Raw genomic sequence first — 20894 nt, 5'->3', positions numbered from 1 at the left:
GCAAGCTATTTCGGAAGATACTAACAAATTTAACATGAATAGTGATGTTACTGTTCGTCATTATTGCAATCAGAATTTGTTTTTCCATGCATTCAAATAGCTTTGAGTTTGACTGTATAAACTTTTACGCGTTTATAGATCATTACCTTCCGCAACATATTGTAGGCTTTTGATAATTTGTGTAATAAACTTTGAATTGCCTATAGTATCCATGTCGTTTTTTTCCGGTACAACCGAATATTTCCCCCAGAAAGCCATGGCTTAGCCTGGTTGAACATGTCAACCATAATCTCTCCCATCTGCCCACTAAATTCCATTAGTATATGATGCATATCCATGCATGACGTAATGTGCATGGGACATATCAGTTAGCTAGCCTGGCATTGTTTTGCCAGCTCAGTCAGCAGATTATAATTAACTAACTAAACAAGAAACTCTGATGACATCCAACAAGCGCGACAATGCATCATGCTATGTATCTCAGCAAATCCAACATATGGGCGGTGATCTCTAGCATGCCAGCCAGCCAACCTATGTATTTATTTTACCTGAAGTGAAGAGCACCGCGACACGGCCATCCTATATATTCAGCCCAAGACGTACGATAGATAGGATAGAGCCTGTGCTAAACCCATACAAGTACACCAGTATCTGAAGATGAGCTCTCCTGGGAAGACATCGTGGCCGGAGGTGCTCCACTGGTCCGTGTACCCGGCGATGGACAAGATCAAGAGCGACAGGCCGGAGCTGGCCATCGACTCGCTGCCGGTGGGCACCGTCCCGGCCCCGCCGGGCTTCCAGTCGGACCGCGTCCTCGTCTTCTACCATCAAGAGGAGGGGGTCGTCCGCCACGTCGCAGTCATCCCCATCGTCGGCTAGCCGGCTAGTCAATCTGTACTCTATGCTCATCTGGTCTGACATGACCGGTATGCAAAACAAATAAATGTAACGTATTCAGACACACTATATGTGTGTTTATATGAAGCCTGGAATAATATTCTCTCAACCGTCTGAATTAACCTAGCCGGTCCTCCCACAATAACAAATTGGGCTTGCAAGATCCCAAAAGCCTTCTCCACATCTTTTCTAACAGCTGTTTGAGCATTGTAAAAGTAAAGTTCTTTCTTACCTTGGGTTTTGAAACCAGCTTGATGACAGTGCCCCATTTTGGATGAATCCCATCCGCAAGATAGTACCCAAACTCGTACATAGGACCATTTGCTTGCCCGTTCATTTCAATTCAAGTGCTCACCTTCCTCTTCCTTAATCCTGTGATTAACTTGGGAGCCCGTCCGCCATCTGCAACGTCAGCGATGCCTCCCGCCGCCGCCGAAGCTCCATCCACCGCCAGCTCAAACTCCTCCAGCATGCACGCCATGATAGACTTCATCTGGATGTACGCCATGTCCTTTCTGGTGCATATCCTTGGCCTTGCGTGGAACGCCGAACACCATGCACTGGAAGGTCTCTCCGGCCAGAACGTCCCCTCCGCTGGGTCTACTCGACTAATCACATGATTAAGGGAGAGGAAGGAGAGCCCTTAGATAAAAATGGATGGCAGATTTCAATAGCAACAGCACCTGTACAGTAACCACACCACCGCAGAGGAGCCGAACCCATCGCTAGCATGCCAGCCAACCAATCTACTCCTTCCGTTCCTAAATATAAGTCTTTATAGAGATTCCACTAGGTGGACTATATACGAAGCAAAATGAATGAATCTAAACTTAAAATGCATTTATATACATCCGTATGCGGTTTATAATGAAATCTCTACAAAGACTTACATCTAGGAACGGAGGGAGTATGTATTTATTTTACCTGAAGTGAAGAGCACCGCAACTCGTCCAGCCTATATATTCAATCCAAGACGTACGATAGCCATAGAGAGCATACAGCCTGTGCTAAACCTATACAAGTACATCAATATCCGAAGATGAGCTCCCCGGAGGTGCTCCATTGGGCAGTGGAGCCGGCAATGCTGCACATCAAGAATGACAGGCCGGAGCTGGCCATCGACTCGCTGCCGGTGGGCACCATCCCCGCCCCACGGGGCCTCCACCGCGTCGTAGTCATCCCCGTCGTCTAGACAGCTAGTTGATCTTATACTCTTGAAATCTGGGGTGATCTAGTCTGATATGATCGTTATGATCTAGTCTGGGCAAAGCAAATAAATGTACCTCTAGTGTGTGTTTATATGGAGCTTGGAATAATACTCTCTCAACTGTCAGAATTAACCCCGGAATACGGTGCCTATATGCACGTGTGTCGTCCAGACTCCAGAGTAGAACATAAATTCATCTCTATTAGAGCATCCACAACCCGAGCCCTCAAATCCACGCCAAACCGGCGAGCTGTGCGGACCAAGAAACAACACCCAACCGCGCTGTCCGGCAACCTTCTTAACCAGCCCATATGCCGGGCGGATATGAGGAGGCCTCGACGTGCCCGGACACCGCTGCCACGTCTGATCGGCCCGGGTCGCCCCATCACTGCCCCCACAATGAATGCACCCAGTTCGACGGACCCTAGTCAAACCCTCAGTCCTTGCGCCCTCTCCGCTTCCCTCCCATCTTCTCTCCTTCCTCTCCCAATTGTTGACACCAGATTTTGGCACAGTCAAGAACTTAATTAAGATGATCTCAAATGGAAAAGTGCTCAAAGTGAGAAACTTTGATATTTGGGCCATAGCCATCCGATCGCATCTCTAAGGCCGAAGTTGTGTTTGAAGCACTGAGATTTTGTATTCAGAATACTATTCGGCTGATTACGCCCCCAAGATGGCCTCATATGAGAAAAGTTTCTACACATATTGTCTTCGTCTCGTCAAAACGATCGATTTTGATATAAGAAATGTCTAAATCGGAGTTCGTATGAAAAAGTTAGAGCCAAAACAGTGTTCTGCATAAATCTGCCCCGGAAGTTCCGGGCAAAACTTCCGGGGAGGTTCCGGGCTAAACCGAAAGTTTGTACGCGGAGCACCCTGAAAACTGGAATTTTAACACTATTTGCAGATTTGCGGGGCCAGTTTCGACATCAAGATGACCTCGGATGAAAAAGTGTTCAACTAACGAATTTTTCTACATTGCAAGGTGTACAACTTTGCTTTTGGGACCATCGCGATCCGAAGCCATATGCGACCTGCAGGAGCTGTGCAAGAGGGCAACTTGATGTAATTTTAGCCCGGAAGTTCCGGGCTGACCGGAAGTTCCGGCCCTCGTAGTCCGAGTTAGGTTATCTTTTGATGTTTTGGACGGGATTTGAGTCCTTCTCTTGTACGGAAAGTCCAGCCGCCTCATATATATGTAAGAGGTGACGGCCGATTGAATAACAACACACAATCGATCTATCAATATATCATTTTTTACCTTTACCTTTATCTTCTCCCTTGTTCTTCTTCTTTCTCGTTCTTCGTTCGTTCTTCTTCATTGTAGGGCGGCGAACCTCGAGGCCCTAGGGGCGGTCAGGCCGACCTAGGGCAGCCCATAGCTGCCGCGCGCCCTGACGGGGTCCCTCCCGGGCGTGTGGGGTTTCGGGTCCTCAAAAGCGCCCGCCGGGTTGTCTTGCGTACCGCGCTTCCGGCGGGTCTCCTTCGACGTGAGCTGCGGTGCATCACCCTCGGCGTTGGAGGTACATGGTGGCGTGTTCGTGTGCGAACACACTTTTTGGCGACTCCGCTGGGGAAGAAGCTTTGAACGGTCTCCGGCCTGTTCTTGCTACGAAGAGATCGTCATCTAGGGTTTGCAATCTACAAAGGTAATATGAACACTCAATTCCCATTTGTAGATGCAAATAATTCATATGTTGTTGCTAGGTCGCCTAATGAGCATAATGTCTCGGCTAGCCCTAGTTTTATCAATCATGCATCTAATTATGCGCAAGGGCCGATGCAAAATAATCTTCATGCTTCAAATTCTAATGATTTTAGCAACGTACAACATATGTATCCAAACTCTCATGCATCGGCAACCCCAGAAATCCATATGCCGATGAACAACATGATGGGTTTGGTTAATCAATTTGAAACACCTCATGTTAAAATTTGCAATGGCATACAAGAAAGTGTTTCACCTTTTTATTCATCGGCAACTAATTTGCAATATGTGAATCCGACCTCGCAGATGGGTGGGAGAATTGGCCATGCTACTACTAGTTATTCGGCCAGTTACTCTCAACCGTCATATGCTACACCTCATGTTAGTAATTTTTCGGCACCATACACAACTGTAGATACTCATAATTCGGCTTCACACCTTCCTGGTTATAGCAGAATAAATGTAAATTTTACAGAAGCGGTTGTGCCCAATATTGTAGAAGATGAGGTAGTGGTGGCTGCATTGAAGAGTTTAGCCCAAAATAAGAGAATTAGTGCTCTTTGCCTTGAACAACATGAAAAGGGGCTATTTCCTGATTATGCCGCAATAAAAGCTAGAGTTTTGCAAGAAGATGAATATTTGCCAATTGATAAAATTGGCGAGCAAAAGTACGGTCTTACAACAATGCATATGCCTTCACCGAGTACTACATCATATTATACACCCCCTACACAATTACAAAAATTCGGCAACACCCGTGTGTCATTGCCGAAAGAACCTAAAAGCATTGGGGGGCAATCATATCCGGAGTGCGCTGAAATTAAGAAAAAGCTTAAAGCTAATTTTGCCGCTCGCCGCGAGAAACAAATAGAAAAAGAATTGGCTCGGATAAAATAAGCATTGCCAATTGGTAGTATCAATGAAAAGAAGGATGATTCGGAACATGGAAGTGCTTCGGTTGAAAAAGCCGAATCAAGTAGTATATATTCTGAATCCATCAAATCCAACGAGGCAAGCATTATTGAGAAAGGGCATGGCAAGCATAGGAAAACAACGGTGCTTGATTTTTCTGAAGTTAATGGAACCTACTTCCTGCCCTATGAGTTCCGTGCCGTAGAAATTGACAAGCCTCAAGGACAAGAACAAGTAGCCGAACAAAGTTCGGCTGACATGGATCTTCAAAGAAATGATGCACGAAATCAAGAAAAAGATGATGACAAGATGTTGGGGAGCCATCCAAAGAAGGAGCAAAATGTTCTTCAAGTGGCACCACCATCATGCTCTCCCAACATATTTGAAGAGGTATGCATAGCGAGTAATTTACCTATTTTTAGATTTGGTCGCAACTTCATTATTGAAGCATCTATAAGAAATATTCTCATAAGTAATTTTGAAAGACCAATGAAGAAGGGTAATTTACTTGTTAGCAATAAAATTGTTATGGAACATATCGGTCAACCCATTGCAACATTTATAAAGACCGATAATGACTTATTGTTACAGCCAAAGCTTTCCTCGTTGCTTTATCTGAAGTTCATATCTAGTTGGGTAGCTTTGCTTATTTCGTACTTGGCTTGCACTTGGTCTCAACTGAGGCATGTATGTTCTAAATATCTTCGTTTCAGAAATTTAAAGCCAAGGTTAAATTCTATTGAGAAAACCGATGCTAATATAATATCTTATCCAAAGACATCGGAGATAGAGTGGAAAACACAATGCATAGCCGAATGGGGAGATTCCAAATCTGAACCATTCGTTTGCTTATCTCCAAAGCCGTTCAAACAGCAAGATCGGCTAGAAAACAAGAAGTATACCTTCGATTCAAACATGTGTGATCAAATCTTTGATTTGTTGTTGAAAAATAATTACATTAGAATTCTTGATCACCATGTCAAGCCATCTATCCAAGGATGAATGTATTGTAAGTTGCATAATTCGTCCAAGCATAATTTTGAGGATTGCAATATGTTTCGTCAAATAGTCAAATCGGCCATTGATAAAGGACGATTGAAATTTGTTGAGACACCAAAAGATGATCAGTCTATTCCGATTGGTCCCGATGGCAGAAAGTTTTTGCATCGGCTGCTTCAAGCCGATCCATTTAAAGAGAAGGTAAAAACTGCAGGTGACGGGATCAAGCTTTCAAGTAAAGAAGTTGTTGAAGAGCATAAACATAATCTTGAGGGCGAAAATTCCATCGAAGCTACAATGGAGACGCCAAGGACTGGCGGGCAGCAAGCAAATCCAATGATCAATGAAAGCAAACAGAAAGAAAACAAAGGCCGAAATAAGCGCAAGTGTAACAGATCAAAAATCACCTTCACTGAACTATTGGATAAATATCGAAAGAAGAGTGAAGAGAAGAATGCTTGTCGACCAAATCATGCAAAGAAACCAAGATCACCCCCAAGGCGCAAATATGAGGATTGGTATTGGCAAAGTGAGAATTTTAATGCAACATATTCATATCCTTATTTTGGGCCGCCAATGCCAATGTCGTGGATGCCTCCCTATGCTCATGTAGATCCATATCCATCATGGGACAGATATGATACAAGGGCACATTCTCCATCTTATTTCAGACCATCTCATCAATATTATGCAGCTCCGAGAAGATCAACACTTGAACAATCACATGTTAAAGACCGTTTCAATCGTAAGGAATCGGTCCAGAGCTCAAGGAAGAAGAAAGAGGTGGTCAAGCAAGTTTATCGTGTTAAAAGAGATGTTCGTAAGAGTGCAACTTCAGATTTGATCTCAAATGAAAAAGAGCCAATTAAAGCGTTGACATTGGCTACTAAAGGCAATGAGACGAAGCAACCAATTATTGAGAGTCAAAGTGCAAAGTCTGAAGAAAAGAAGTTGAGAGTGCACAAGGTAAAACAAGAATTGCCACTGCTTCAAACAAAATCACAGCCGGGGTGCCCACTCGGCTTATCATATTGGCAAAAGAAGAACTTACAAAAACTTAGTGCACAAGAACTTGAAGAGAGGAACATGGCATGGGTTCCCAAAGGAAGTGCTCAAAATAAGAATTATGTGCAAGCTTCCATTACAATAAGTGCGGCAAATGTGAAGAATGAAAAGAGTGAAAACTATGAAGGACCAAGCCGAAGGTTTCAGCATCTTCGGTCTACACATTATCCATATTCTTCAACTATGCCATTGACGTTTATGCCATGAAATTCATTATCAGGTATGATTGATAACCCTCAATGGGCTTATTTTAATCCATGGATGCAATATAATTTCTTACATCATGAAATAGTATTACCAAATCACTATACATTTGGTTAGTTACATTTTCGTTGCTAAGACAAAGGGGCCGAAATATTTTATTGCTATTTTATTTGTTTATTTCGGCTATACATGTTTTAATGGATGAATTCTACATGAACCTCATGGTAATGGCCATACTTAACTATCGTCCTAAGAAACTATCTGATCATGGCTGGTGTGGGATTCTAACATCGTCCTTAGTTCAGTTGGAACCGAGACAAGGTACATATTAAGTGATATTAGCCTTGTCTCTCTAGTACTATGGAGATTATATTTTGATGGTTCAATTTGTAGCAATGGCCAAAGTGTTGGTGTTGTTTATTTATCTCCATATGGAGCTAGTTTGTGAAGCCTCATGCCGCTTAAAATATTTTTGCACAATGATCAAAGCCGAATATGCATTGTTATTCGGATTGGAGCTTTGCTTGCTATAGGTGCTATACATATTGAGGCTTCTGGTGATTCGTTATTAGTGGTGCAACAAATATCTAAGGGTTATGAATATTTTGACGAATCACTTATAGTTTATCTTGAGGTATGTCTAGATGCAAGATTAATCTTGGATTGCTTTAAAATTGTTCATATATCTAGACATGACAATTCGAAAGAGTTGGCACAACAAGCATCCGGCTACTATGTTAACCATCGTGTATTGCATTTCTATCAATAGCCGATGCTAGGTCTTGTCAACATAAGTAAGGCCGAATCGAAGCCCACCGCTTCGGCCACTAATGAAACTTTTATGCAGGCGAAGTAAGGATTGGAGGAAGTTTATTCTTGATTATCTGCGATATCTTAGCGAAAGGGTGAACATTATGGTTCGGAGGATGGTTTTGATCTACGGAACCTTACCATCGGATTGCTATAAAAGCTGAGAAGTTTTCACCCAAGTTTGCATCAAGAGGTTCAAACAAGCAATGACCGATATATAATTATCGTCCTAAGAACATATAAATGGCCGATGGAGTGTTGACATCGTCCTTAGTAAAAGCATCATGCAAGTTATTTTTCGGCACACAAGTTTGCCGAAAAACAGGGGGGCATGTATTGACACCAGATTTTGGCACGGTCAAGAACTTAACTAAGATGGTCTCAAATGGAAAAGTACTTAAAGTGAGAAAGTTCCGTATCGTTAAAAGGAGAAACTTTGATATTTGGGCCATAGCCATCCGATCGCATCTCTAAGGCCGAAATTGTGTTTGAAGCACTGAGATTTTGTATTCAGAATACTATTCGGCTGATTACGCCCCCAAGATGGCCTCATATGAGAAAAGTTTCTACACATATTGTCTTCGTCTCATCAAAACGATTGATTTTGATATAAGAAACGTCTAAATCGGAGTTCGTATGCAAACGTTAGAGCCAAAACAGTGTTCTGCATAAATCTGCCCCGGAAGTTCCCGGCAAAACTCCGGGGAGATTCCGGGCTAAACCGAAAGTTTGCACGCGGAGCACCCCGAAAACTGGAATTTTAACACTATTTGCAGATTTGCGGGGCCAGTTTCGACATCAAGATGACCTCGGATGAAAAAGTGTTCAACTAACGAATTTTTCTACATTGCAAGGTCTACAACTTTGCTTTTGAGACCATCGCGATCCGAAGCCATATGCGACCTGCAGGAGCTGTGAAAGAGGGCAACTTGATGTAATTTTAGCCCGGAAGTTCCAGGCTGACCGGAAGTTCCGGCCCTCGTAGTCCGAGTTAGGTTATCTTTTGATGTTTTGGACGGGATTTGAGTCCTTTTCTTGTATGGAAAGTCCAGTTGCCTCATATATATGTAAGAGGTGACGGCCGATTGAATAACAACACACAATCGATCTATCAATATATCACTTTTTACCTTTACCTTTATCTTCTCCCTTGTTCTTCTTCTTCCTTGTTCTTCGTTCGTTCTTCTTCATTGCAGGGCGGCGAACCTCGAGGCCCTAGGGGCGGTCAGGCCGACCTAGGGCAGCCCATAGCTGGCGCGCGCCCTGACGGGGTCCCTCCCGGGCGTGTGGGGTTTCGGGTCCTCAAAAGCGCCCGCCGGATTGTCTTGCGTACCGCGCTTCCGGCGGGTCTCCTTCGACGTGAGCTGCGGTGCATCACCCTCGGCGTTGGAGGTACACTTGTCGTGTTCGTGTGCGAACACCAATCTCTCCAGTCCTCTCCGTCATGACCATGTCCGGCAACGACTCTGGCAGCGAGAACGATCTCATGGACTGGGATGGCCTCATGATCGGACACCGGTAGGACCTCGAGATCTGTAAGGTCATGCGTCGTTCGCTAACCACAATGGAGAAGGACGCTAGGCGCCTCGAACGCAAGAATGCGAAGGCACTCCGGCTCGAAATCAAAGCTTCGGAGCGCGTCGCATGGGGGAAAGAGACTGTTAGAGATATATTTGGGTTACTTGTATTTGGTAGTCTAGGATTTGTAATCCTTCTCCTACCTTATTTTTAGGAGAGACTTCTTGCCCTCCATGTCTTGTACTCAATATATACTCGCCCTCGAGGCGCAATAATACATCCTTCATATTCCGCAATAATCCCTCTCTATCCCTTCTAACATGGTATTAGCCTAACTGATCCAAACCCTAGCCGCCGCCCGCCGCCCCGGAGCGGTTAGCCTCCATGACCGCCGTCGGGGGCTGCGCCGCCTGTATCTAGGGTTCGTCCATCGGTCGTGTTGACTGGCTGCCCTAGAGAGTCTTTTTCCCGAGCCCTTGCTCCGGGTTTTTATCTCTCCTGCCGGTCACCTTGATCGGCATTTTTCTTTTTGTTTTCCATCTAAACTTGATCGGTTTACATCGCCCGCCGCCGCCGTTGATCCCCGTCGCGCGCCTTTAGTCCAACACTAGCGCGACCAGCCGGCCTCTCCTTCGACCCGGCGGCCACGCGCACCGTGGCGGCCAGTCAGGGCCGTCCGCGCGTCGGCCCGCCGTCACCGCCTTGCTCCGACCGGGACTCTTGCATCGCCCCGACCCGGTGGCCCATCACACCCGCCCCATGCGTGCCGGCCCGCCAATCTACGCATGCCTGTATGACCGCCCTGCCGACCGTCGTCCCTGGCTTCATCTCGGACTCTGCCGCCACCCCGCTTCCACCGAGTGGCATCCTCGACCTCGCGCCCGATCGAACTGATCACCCGCCCGCCGCTGTGATCCGCCTCATCTACGCCATGCGACCGACCTGACATGTCGGTTGCGTGCGCCTCCGCGGGTCCCATGAAGATTGTCCCGAGTATAGCGCGCCCCTCCTCCGATCGAGCCACAAGTTGCCGTCACGTCGTCCCTTCTGACCGCTGTGTCGCCGCCCCGAGATCTCCCCGTCGGCTGCCCTGACCCGCGCGCCGCTCTCATCGATGCCCCTTCGGGCTATCACGTCACGGCCTGCGGTCCATGCCGCCGCCCCGAGATCCTTCCAGCAGCTACCCCCGTAGCCGTCGCCGCCTTAGCATCGCCCCTTAGGGCTGACACGTCGCGGCACGCGGTCCAGGCCGTCTCCCGTCGGGCCGTCGCCCCCGGCCAGTGGTCCCTTGTCTATGCATGCCCGATACTGGCAACACCGGTGCGTACCTTCGTCCACGATGTGTTCCCGGGCCTGGCAAGCCTGGAGCGGCGCTTCGTCAACTTCGTCTTCGTCCATCTACGCATGCCCGGTGCTGACAACACCAATGCGTGCCTTCGTCCATGACGTGTCCCCGGGCTTGGCAAACTCGATGTGACGCTTCGTCAACACCGTCTACCTCCCGGCGCACCCCTACTTCGACATTGCTGCGCCCATGCTAACTCGGCGCCTCCTTGCGCCCATGGCTCCACGACATTTTCCTCGATACCGGTTACCCCGACTCGACATCGACCACGATATTCTGGGCACGGCCACCTCGACCATGGCTACACCAATCTACGCTCTCGGCTACCTCGACATCGGCACAAAGGGCTATCATCCGCTTGAGCAACTCGTCGGCTTCCTCTACAGTCAACGCGTCCGCGACGCGACACCGTCCACGACGCTCCCGCTACGACTGCGGGGGGATGTCAGCCCGTCGTCTGCTATTCTCTCCAGTCTGACCGTCCGCGACGCTCATGTTGTCTGCGACGCTACCGCTACGACCGCAGGAGGATGTTAGAGATATATTTGGGTTACTTGTATTTGGTAGTCTAGGATTTGTAATCCTTCTCCTACCTAATCTTCAGAAGAGACTTCTTGCCCTCCAAGTCTTGTACTCAATATATACTTGCCCTTGAGGCTCAATAATACATCCATCATATTCCGCAACAATCCTTCTCTATACCTGCTAACAGAGACAACCAAGGCCAAGGCGGCACGCCACACATAGGTGCAGGCCCGGGCCATCTGCCGCCTCTCCGGCTACATCTCTTTGGTGCATGAGAGCTGCACCACCAGCACAGACGACAACGACGATCCTCCCACCGTGGATGCCTACATGGAGAAGATGGACCGCCGAGCCGTTGACTGTAAGGGCAAGGGACCGACCAAGAAATGGTGATATCCGCCTCTCCGCATCTTCTAGCCCTATGTCTATTTTGTATCTAGTATAATCCGACAAACTATGTCTTTTGGGTCTGATGAAGTGTGTCTGATGAACTATGCTCGATGCAGAATCTATCTATATTTCTTGTTCGATCTATTGTGACGTTGATCTACATTCTTTACATTGTTGCATGCATTGTATGGATCTGTGTGCGGGCATATGGGGACTACGGTTGTGGATAGGGAGGAATCTATCCCTAATAATAAAGCACGGATTGACTCTATGAGTTCATTGTCACAATACGCTTTCTTCCTGTGAATTTACGCGTTCAGTTTAAATTTCAAACATATATGCGAGGTGGTACTAATTCGGGGAACCATGTCGCAAAATTTTTGTATGTACATGATCTATCGTCCGCACTACTACCTGGGCCTTGCCCTGAGATCGTCTCACATGGCTGAAGCGTTGCCACTTGGGCCTCACCCCGTCCATCCATGCGCTGCGCAGTGGCCCAAAAATTTGCTAAAAATAATTTTCCGTTTCCATAAAAACCCGTGTCATTCGGAATATTCAACCCGCAGTGCTCCTTCCCCTCAGTGTATCTTATCCTCTTCCTTTCCAGAGCGGCAGCGGAGGACGAGGAGGTGAAGGGCGGCGCGGCGCTCTCCAACTTCTGCCTCCACACCACCTATGCATCGTCATCCGTCCGCATGGTCGCCGGCGGCTACCGCGCCCCGCGCGAGCGCTCGAACTGCTGGTGGAGGGAGAGCATTCACTAGTAAAAACATGGCTTTGGTTGGGGCCTGGCTAGCCCATTAGTCCCGGTTCAGTCATGAACCGGGACCCATGGGGGGCATACGTCCCAGTTTGTGCGCACAGGGGGCCGGCTGGGCCTCATGGGGCATTGGTCCCGGTTCGTCTGGACCCACTTGTCCCGGTTCCAGGCACGAACCGGGACCAATGGTCCTCGCTCCTGGCCGACAGCCATTGATCCCGGTTCGTGGCTGGAACTAGGATAGAAGGGGGCCTTTAGTCCCGGTTCCAGCCACGAACCGGAACCAATGAGTTGCCTATATATACCCCCTCGCCGGTGAGCAGAGCATTCCACACTGCTATGTTTTTTCTGGCCGGCGAGGGCAGAGCTTTCTGGTGCTCTAGCTCACCTCCTATGCACATGAGGTGTTCGATGAAATGCCCGAGCCACACTAGTTAAGCATTCTCCTCTGGAAGCTCGACCTCAAAGCTTCATTTTCCTCGAGATTTGTCTAGGTTTAGCGGTCCGTCACGTCCCGTCCCTGACTTCACTGCCGTCGATCGCCCGCGCCGATCTCGTCGCCAGCACCACCGTGGTGAGCCTCTTGTTCTTATCTTCTTTCTGAAAAAAAATTCTTACTCTAGATAGATACTTGTCTAATTTTCTTACTTTTATTATTGCTTGTTATTATATAGTGCGATGGTTTTGGTACCCGCCCCCGTCGGCCCTCGTCTTGTCTATGATTCGGATGTGGTATATATTATCTTTTATAATTATTTGGTTCATTTATTGTTTATGACAATTATGCCAACCAACGTGACATATATTTTATTTATCTAGGAGGTATGTGAAGCGGAAATTCCAACTGACCCTATTGTCGAGAGGTTAAATTTAGTTGAAGAAGAAAACAATTACTTGAAGGAAAAAATAAAAAAATTGAGGAGGAGAAGATGATATTGGAGTTGCATGTTGCAGATGTCGTCGATGATCACAAGATCAAGATGGACGCAATGCGTTTGAAGATTAGAAAGATTAGAAAAGATGCCCTTCATACCGAGGCTTGGTATCATTATGCCATTGGATCAATTGTTACCTTGGTTGAGATTATGATCGCATTTGTTGTTGCATTGAATGTTTTACATAGTTTCAATGTATGGTTTAATTAGATGCTCTGGAGAGCTAAATGTTGTTCAATGAGAACTATGTATGTACTTTGGTTTTAATGTGATGATGAACTTCTATTAATTTGGTCACTTATCTATCCATGATGTTCTGTAATGGTTTTTGACACACTTAATTATATATAATGCACGCAGATGAACCGGCAATGGATGTACGGTGACAGACACACCTCCGAGTGAAGAAAATATGCGCTAGTGGCAATAATAAAGTTATTATTTATATTTCCTTATATCATGATAAATATTTATTGTTCATGCTAGAGTTGTATTAACCGGAAACTTAGTACATGTGTGAATACATAGACAAACAGAGTGTCACTAGTATGCCTCTACTTGACTAGCTCGTTGAATCAAATATGGTTAAGTTTCCTAGCCATGGACATGAGTTGTCATTTGATTAACGGATCACATCATTAGAGAATGATGTGATTGACTTGACCCATTCCGTTAGCTTAGCATTTGATCGTTTAGTATCTTGCTATTGCTTTCTTCATGACTTATACATGTTCCTATGACTATGAGATTATGCAACTCCCGAATACCGGAGGAACACTTTGTGTGCTACCAAACATCACTACGTAACCGGGTGATTATAAATGTGCTCTATAGGTGTCTCCGATGGTACTTGTTGAGTTGGCATAGATCAAGATTAGGATTTGTCACTCCGATTGTCGGAGAGGTATCTATGGGCTCTCTCGGTAATGCACATCACTATAAGCCTTGCAAGCAATGTAACTAATGAGTTAGTTGCAGGATGATGCATTACGGAACAAGTAAAGAGACTTGCCGGTAACGAGATTGAACTAGGTATGGTGATACTAACGATCGAATCTTGGGCAAGTAACATATCGATGACAAAGGGAACAACGTATGTTGTTATGCGGTTTGACCGATAAAGATCTTCGTAGAATATGTAGAAGCCAATATGAGCATCCAGGTTCTGCTATTGGTTATTGAACGGAGATGTGTCTCGGTCATGTCTACATAGTTCTCGAACCCGTAGGGTCCGCACGCTTAACGTTCGGTGACGATCAGTATTATGAGTTTATGTGTTTTGATGTACCGAAGATAGTTCGGAGTTCCGGATGAGATCATGGACATGACGAGGAGTCTCGAAATGGTCGAGACGTAAAGATCAATATATTGGAAGGCTATATTTGGACATCGGAAAGGTTTCAAGTGATTCGGGTATTTTTTGGAGTACCGGGGAGTTACGGGAATTCATCCGGGGAGTCAATGGGCCTTAGTGGGAAGGAGAGGCAGCAGCCAGGAGGTGGCGTGCGCCCCTCCCAAGCCCAGTCCGAATTGGACAAGGGGTTTGGGGCGCGGCACCCTCTCCCTTCCTCCTCCCCTCCCCTCCTTTCCCCCTTCTCCTAGTTGGACTAGGAAAGGAGGAAACCTACTCCTACGAGGAGTAGGAATCCTACTCCCTTGGCGCGCCCCTCCTAGGGCCGGCCTCCTCCTCCCTCCCTCCTTTATATACGTGGGGAGGGGGCACCCCATAGACACACAAGTTGATCATTGATCTTTTAGCCGTGTGCGGTGCCCCCTCCACCATAATCCACCTCGGTCATATATCGTAGCGGTGCTTAGGCGAAGCCCTGCATCGGTAACTTCATCAGCACCATCATCACACCGTCGTGCCGATGAAACTCTCCCTCGACACTTTGCTGGATCGAAGTTCGTGGGACGTCACCGAGATGAACGTGTGCAGAACTCGGAGGTGCCGTGTGTTCGGTACTTGGATCAGTCGGATCGTGAAGACGTATGACTACATCAACCGCGTTGTCATAATGCTTCCGCTTACGGTCTACGAGGGTATGTGGACGACACTCTCCCCTCTCGTTGCTATGCATCACTGATACGTCTCCAACGTATCTATAATTTTTGATTGTTCCATGCTATTATATTACCTGTTTTGGATGTTTATGGGCTTTACTTTACACTTTTATATCATTTTTGGGACTAACCTACTAACCAGAGGCCCAGCCCGAATTGCTGTTTTATTGCCTATTTCAGTGTTTCGAAGAAAAGAATATCAAATGGAGTCCAAATGGAATGAAACCTTTGGGAGCGATCTTTTTGGAAGAAACACAATCCAGGAGACTTGGAGTGGACGTCAAGCAACAAACAAGGCGGCCACGAGGGTGCCCGGTGCCCCCCCGAGGGTGGGCGCGCCCCCCACCCTCGTGGGCCCCTCGAGCGTCAACCGACCTACTTATTCCTCCTACATATATCCACGTACCCCGAAAATATCCAGGAGCACCACGAAAGACTATTTCAACCGCCGCAACCTTCTGTATCCGCGAGATCCCATCTTGGAGCCTTCGTCGGTGCTCCGCCGGAGGGGGAATCGACCACGGAGGGCCTCTACATCATCTCCAAGGCCTCTTCAATGAGTTGTGAGTAGTTTACTACAGACCTTTGGGTCCATGTTATCAGCTAGATGGCTTCTTCTCTCTCTTTGAATCTCAATACAAAGTTCTCCTTGATCTTCTTGGAGATCTATTCGATGTAACTCTTTTTGCGGTGTGTTTATCGAGATCCGATGAATTGTGGGTTTATGATCAAGTTTATCTGTGAGAAATATTTGAATCTCCTCTGAATTCTTTTATGCGTGATTAGTTATCTTTGCAAGTCTCTTCGAATTATCAATTTGGTTTGGCCTACTTGATTGATCTTTCTTGCAATGGGAGAAGTGCTTAGCTTTGGGTTCAATCTCGCGGTGTCCTTTCCCAGTGACAACAGGGGCAGCAAGGCACGTATTGTATTGTTGCCATCGAGGATAAAAATATGGGGTTTATGTCATATTGCATGAGTTTATACCTCTACATCATGTCATCTTTGTTAATGCGTTACTCTGTTCTTATGAACTTAATACTCTAGATGCAGGAAGGAGTCGGTCGATGTGTGAAGTAATAGTAGTAGATACAGAATCGTTTGATCTACTTGTCACGGACGTGATGCCTATATACATGATCATGCCTAGATATTCTCATAACTATGCACTTTTCTATCCGTTGTGAATACTTTCAAATATTAGATTCCAATTTCCATTAAGGAAAGGCATGGAACACTTACCTAGAAAGAAAGTTAAATTACCTTATGAATCTATCATGCGAGCTACTTATGAATTGAATGTCAAAGACGTCACTACTTAGATCTATCCTCGCTTTTATGCCTAGCTAGGGGCGTTAAACGATAGCACTTGTTGGGAGGCAACCCAATTTTATTTTAGTTCCTTGCTTTTTGCTTCTGTTTAGTAATAGATATTTCATCTAGCTTCTGTTTAGATGTGTTTTCATGTTTTAGTTAGTGTTTGTGCCAAGTAGAACCTATAGGGTAACCTACGGTGATACTTAATTCGATTCTGCTGAAAAACAGAAACTTTTGCGCACACAAAAATAATTTTAATAAATCACAAAACGTGATTTTGCATTGATTATTTTTTTGTAGATCAATAGATAAATTTCCCAGGACTTCCTATTTTGGTAGGATTTGTAGAGTTCCAGAAGTATTCGAAAGTTACAGATTGCTACAGACTGTTCTGTTTTTGATAGATTCTGTTTTTCGTGTGTTGTTTGCTTATTTTGATACATCTATAGCTAGTATCGGGGGTATGAACCATAGAGAAGTTGGAATACAGTAGGTTTAACAACAAGATGAATAAAGAATGAGTTCATTACAATACCTTATGTGGTCGTTTTTCTTTCTTGCACTAACGGAGCTTATGAGATTTCCTGTTGAGTTTTGTGTTGTGAAGTTTTCAAGTTATGGGTAAAGATTTGATGGACTATGGAATAAGGAGTGGCAAGAGCCTAAGATTGGGGATGCCCATGGAACCCCAAGATATTCAAAGATAACCAAAAGCCTAAGCTTGGGGATGCCCCGGAAGGCATCCCCTCTTTCGTCTTCGTCTATCGGTGACTTTACTTGGAGCTATATTTTTATTCGCCACATGATATGTGTTTTGCTTGGAGCGTCTTGTATGATATTAGTCTTTGCTCTTTAGATTACCCCAATCATTCTTGCTGTACACACCTTTTGGGAGAAACCCACTTGATTTGGAATTTATTAGAATACTCTATGTGCTTCACTTATATCTTTTGAGCTAGATAATTTTGCTCTAGTGCTTCACTTATACCTTTTAGAGCATGGCAGTGGTTTAATTTTGTAGAAATTGTTGATCTCTCATGCTTCACTTATATTATTTTGAGAGTCTTTTAGAACAACATGGTATTTGCTATGGTTATAAAATTGGTCCTAGAATGATGGGCATCCAAGTTGGGTATAATAAAAACTATCATACGAAGTGAATTGGATCCTATGATCAATTTGATACTTGATAATTGTTTTGAGATATGGAGGTGGTGACATTAGAGTCATGCTAGTTGGGTAAATGTGAATTTAAAGAATGCTTGTGTTGAAGTTGGCAAGTCCCGTAGCATGCACGTATGGTAACCGTTGTGTAACAAATTTGAAACATGAGGTGTTCTTAGATTGTCATCCTTATGAGTGGCAGTCGGGGACGAGCGATGGTCTTTTCCTACCAATCTATCCCCCTAGGAGCATGCGCGTAGTGCTTGGTTTTTGATGACTTGTAGATTTTTGCAATAAGTATATGAGTTCTTTATGACTAATGTGAGTCCATGGATTATACGCACTTTTACCTTTAAATCATTGCTAGCCTCTTTGGTACCGTGCATTGCCCTTTCTCACCTTGAGAGTTGGTGCAAACTTCGCCGGTGCATCCAAACCCCGTGATACGATATGCTCTATCACACATAAACCTCCTTATATCTTCCTCAAAACAGCCACCATACCTACCTATTACAACATTTCCATATCCATTCCGAGATATATTGCCATGCAACTTTCCACCGTTCCATTCATCATGACCCGCATCATCATTGTCATGCATATTGCCTTGCATGATCATGTAGTTGACATCGTATTGTGGCTAAGCCACCTTCATAATTTTTCATACATGTCACTCTTGATTCATTGCCCATCCCGGTATTCCACCGGAGGCATTCATTTAGAGTCATATCTTGTTCTAGTTTTGAGTTGTAACTCATGAGTTGTAAATAAATAGAAGTGTGATGATCATCATTATTAGAGAATTGTCCCTAAAAAAAGAAAAAAAAAGAAAAAAGAAAGGCCAAATAAAAAAAGGGGAAAGGCCAAATAAAAAAAAGAAAGGCCCAAAAAACAAGGGGACAATGCTACTATCTTTTTCCACACTTGTGCTTCAAAGTAGCACCATGTTCTTCATATAGAGAGTCTCATTTGTTGTCATTTTCATATACTAGTGGGAATTTTTCATTATAGAACTTGTCTTGTATATTCCAACGATGGGCTTCCTCAAAATTCCCTAGGTCTTCGTGAGCAAGCAAGTTGGATGCACACCCACTAGTTTCTTTTGTTGAGCTTTCATACATTTATAGCTCTAGTGCATCCGTTGCATGGCAATCCCTACTCCTCATGTTGACATCAATTGATGGGTGTCTCCATAGCCCGTTGATTAGCCTCGTTAACATGAGACTTTCTTCTTTTTTGTCTTCTCCACACAACCTCCATCATCATATTCTATTCCACCCATAGTGCTATATCCATGGCTCACGCTCATGTAGTGCGTGAAAGTTGAAGAAAGTTTGAGATTACTAACGTATGAAACAATTGCTTGGCTTGTCATCGGGGGTGTGCAAGATGAGAGCATTCTTGTGTGATGAAAATGGTGCATGACCAAACTATATGATTTTGTAGGGATAAACTTTCTTTAGCCATGCTATTTTGAGAATACATGATTGCTTTGATTAGTATGCTTGAAGTATTACTATTTCTTATGTCAATATGAACTTTTATTTTGAATCACTTGGATCTGAACATTCATGCCACAATAAAGAAAATTACATTGAGAATTATGCTAGGTAGCATTCCACATCAAAAAAATATGTTTTTATCATTTACCTACTCGAAGACGAGCATGAAGTAAGCTTGGGGATGCTTGATACATCTCCAACGTATCTATAAGTTTTGATTGTTCCATGTATTACCTGTTTTGGATGTTTATGGGCTTTACTTTACACTTTTATATCATTTTTGGGACTAACCTACTAACCGGAGGCCCAGCCCGATTAGCTGTTTTTTTCCTATTCCAGTGTTTCGAAGAAAAGGAATATCAAACGGAGTCCAAATGGAATGAAACCTTCGGGAGAGATCTTTTTGGAAGAAACGCAATCCAGGGGACTTGGAGTGGACGTCAAGCAACAGACGAGGCGGCCATGAGGGTGCCCGCTGCACCCCTTAGGGGTGGGTACCCCCACCCTCGTGGGCCCCTCGAGCGTCAACCGACCTACTTCTTCCTCCTATACATATCCACGTACCCCGAAAACATCCAGGAGCACCATGAAAGACTATTTCAACCGCCGCAACCTTCTGTATCCGCGAGATTCCATCTTGGAGCCTTCGTCGGCACTCCGCCGGAGGGGTAATCGACCATGGAGAGCCTCTACATCATCTCCAAGGCCTCTCCGATGAGTTGTGAGTAGTTTACTACAGACCTTCGGGTCCATAGTTATTAGCTAGATGGCTTCTTCTCTCTCTTTGAGTCTCAATACAAAGTTCTCCTCGATCTTCTTGGAGATCTATTCGATGTAACTCTTTTTGCGGTGTGTTTGTTGAGATCCGTTGAATTGTGGGTTTATGATCAAGTTTATCTATGAGAAATATTTGAATCTCCTCTGAATTCTTTTATGTGTGATTAGTTATCTTTGCAAGTCTTTTCGAATTATCAGTTTGGTTTGGCCTACTAGATTGACCTTTCTTGCAATGGGAGAAGTGCTTAGCTTTGGGTTCAATCTTGCGGTGTCCTTTCCCAGTGACAGCAGGGGCAGCAAGGCATGTATTGTATTGTTGCCATCGAGGATAAAAAGATGGGGTTTATGTCATATTGCATGAGTTTATCCCTCTACATCATGTCATCTTTCTTAATGCGTTACTCTGTTCTTATGAACTTAATACTCTAGATGCAGGTAGGAGTCGGTCGATGTGTGGAGTAATAGTAGTAGATGCAGAATCGTTTCGATCTACTTGTCACGGACGTGATGCCTATATACATGATCATGCCTAGATATTCTCATAACTATGCACTTTTCTATCAATTGCTCGACAGTAATTTGTTCACCCACCGTAATACTTATGCTATCTTGAGAGAAGCCACTAGTGAAACCTATGGCCCCCGGGTCTATCTTTTATCATGTAAGTTTTCCATCTACTTTTATTTATCTCTTTTATTTTCCAATCTATATCATAAAAGTACCAAAAATATTTATCTTATCTTATTATCTCTATCAGATCTCACTTCCGTAAGTTACCGTGAAGGGATT

Source organism: Triticum dicoccoides, chromosome 6B (genome assembly GCF_002162155.2).
Source record: "Triticum dicoccoides isolate Atlit2015 ecotype Zavitan chromosome 6B, WEW_v2.0, whole genome shotgun sequence".
In the NCBI taxonomy this organism is placed as follows: Eukaryota; Viridiplantae; Streptophyta; class Magnoliopsida; order Poales; family Poaceae; genus Triticum; species Triticum dicoccoides.
Note: the sequence above shows the minus strand (reverse complement) of the source record.